Raw genomic sequence first — 2,500 nt, forward strand, 5'->3', positions numbered from 1 at the left:
CCCACACCCACCCTCCCCCTATATATGACTGGAAGGCCATTTTCAGTTTTGTAGAAAAAGTGCACTTTTTTCCCTGTATCCATAAGTTTTTAAAAGTGCTTAAAAGTGGACCTAGAAGACGAATTTTTTTTTGAATTTTTTTATGGTTGTTAGGGACATTAAAACAAGCAAAACCACGAAAGAATCGTAATATTCCGATGTCGGATGAATTAATTACGAATTTTTCGGCCGAAACTTCGCAAAGGGCGGATACCACGTAAAAAACAACCTAGAAGTCGAATTTTGACTTCGTTTTTTTTGTGCACACCCCACACAATAAGTATAAGTGGACTGGAAAGTGGCTAAGCGATCCGACGAAGTTTCGATTGAGTTTGATTTTTTGGCCGAAAACTCGAAAAAAAGGCGGATTTGACGTAAAACGCCGCCTAGAAGTCGAATTTTGAGACGGTGTCTTGTGTGCACACTCCACACAATATGTATAAGTGGACTGGAAAGTGGCTAAGCATTCCGAGGAATTTTCGATTTATTTTGATTTTTCGGCCGAAACGCCGAAAATAGGCGGATTTGACGTAAAACGCCTCATATAAGTCGAATTTTGGGAAGGTGTCTTGTGTGCACACTGCACACAATATGTATAAGTGGACTGGAAAGTCGCTAAGCATTCCGAGGAAGTTTCGATTTATTTTGATTTTTTCGGCCGAAACGCCGAAAATAGGCGGATTTGACGTAAAACGCCTCATATAAGTCGAATTTTGGGAAGGTGTCTTGTGTGCACACTGCACATAATATGTATAAGTGGACTGGAAAGTGGAAAAATATTTTCGGAGCACTTTGATTTTTTGGCCCCCCGCGTGCCTTGCCACGCCCTTGCTTATAGCAAAACGAGACGGGGCCTTGGTCCAACTTGGCATAGGCATGGAATTTGATCTTTATTACTTGGCCACGGTCATGCCACGGTACATGGAGGTTGCTTGACACCCCCGTGTGCATTTCGGAGCACTTTGATTTTTTGGCCCCCCGCGTGCCTTGCCACGCCCTTGCTTATAGCAAAACGAGACGGGGCCTTGGTCCAACTTGGCATAGGCATGGAATTTGATCTTTATTACTTGGCCACGGTCATGCCACGGTACATGGAGGTTGCTTGACACCCCCGTGTGCATTTCGGAGCACTTTGATTTTTTGGCCCCCCGCGTGCCTTGCCACGCCCTTGCTTATAGCAAAACGAGACGGGGCCTTGGTCCAACTTGGCATAGGCATGGAATTTGATCTTTATTACTTGGCCACGGTCATGCCACGGTACATGGAGGTTGCTTGACACCCCCGTGTGCATTTTCGGAGCACTTTGATTTTTTGGCCCCCCGCGTGCCTTGCCACGCCCTTGCTTATAGCAAAACGAGACGGGGCCTTGGTCCAACTTGGCATAGGCATGGAATTTGATCTTTATTACTTGGCCACGGTCATGCCACGGTACATGGAGGTTGCTTGACACCCCCGTGTGCATTTTGGAGCACTTTGATTTTTTGGCCCCCCGCGGTGCCTTGCCACGCCCTTGCTTATAGCAAAACGAGATGGGGCCTTGGTCCAACTTGGCATAGGCATGGAATTTGATCTTTATTACTTGGCCACGGTCATGCCACGGTACATGGAGGTTGCTTGACACCCCCGTGTGCATTTCGGAGCACTTTGATTTTTTGGCCCCCCGCGTGCCTTGCCACGCCCTTGCTTATAGCAAAACGAGACGGGGCCTTGGTCCAACTTGGCATAGGCATGGAATTTGATCTTTATTACTTGGCCACGGTCATGCCACGGTACATGGAGGTTGCTTGACACCCCCGTGTGCATTTCGGAGCACTTTGATTTTTTGGCCCCCCGCGTGCCTTGCCACGCCCTTGCTTATAGCAAAACGAGACGGGGCCTTGGTCCAACTTGGCATAGGCATGGAATTTGATCTTTATTACTTGGCCACGGTCATGCCACGGTACATGGAGGTTGCTTGACACCCCCGTGTGCATTTTCGGAGCACTTTGATTTTTTGGCCCCCCGCGTGCCTTGCCACGCCCTTGCTTATAGCAAAACGAGACGGGGCCTTGGTCCAACTTGGCATAGGCATGGAATTTGATCTTTATTACTTGGCCACGGTCATGCCACGGTACATGGAGGTTGCTTGACACCCCCGTGTGCATTTGGAGCACTTTGATTTTTTGGCCCCCCGCGTGCCTTGCCACGCCCTTGCTTATAGCAAAACGAGACGGGGCCTTGGTCCAACTTGGCATAGGCATGGAATTTGATCTTTATTACTTGGCCACGGTCATGCCACGGTACATGGAGGTTGCTTGACACCCCCGTGTGCATTTTCGGAGCACTTTGATTTTTTGGCCCCCCGCGTGCCTTGCCACGCCCTTGCTTATAGCAAAACGAGACGGGGCCTTGGTCCAACTTGGCATAGGCATGGAATTTGATCTTTATTACTTGGCCACGGTCATGCCACGGTACATGGAGG

This window comes from Trifolium pratense, unplaced genomic scaffold (genome assembly GCF_020283565.1).
Source record: "Trifolium pratense cultivar HEN17-A07 unplaced genomic scaffold, ARS_RC_1.1 scaffold_87, whole genome shotgun sequence".
Lineage (NCBI taxonomy): Eukaryota > Viridiplantae > Streptophyta > Magnoliopsida > Fabales > Fabaceae > Trifolium > Trifolium pratense.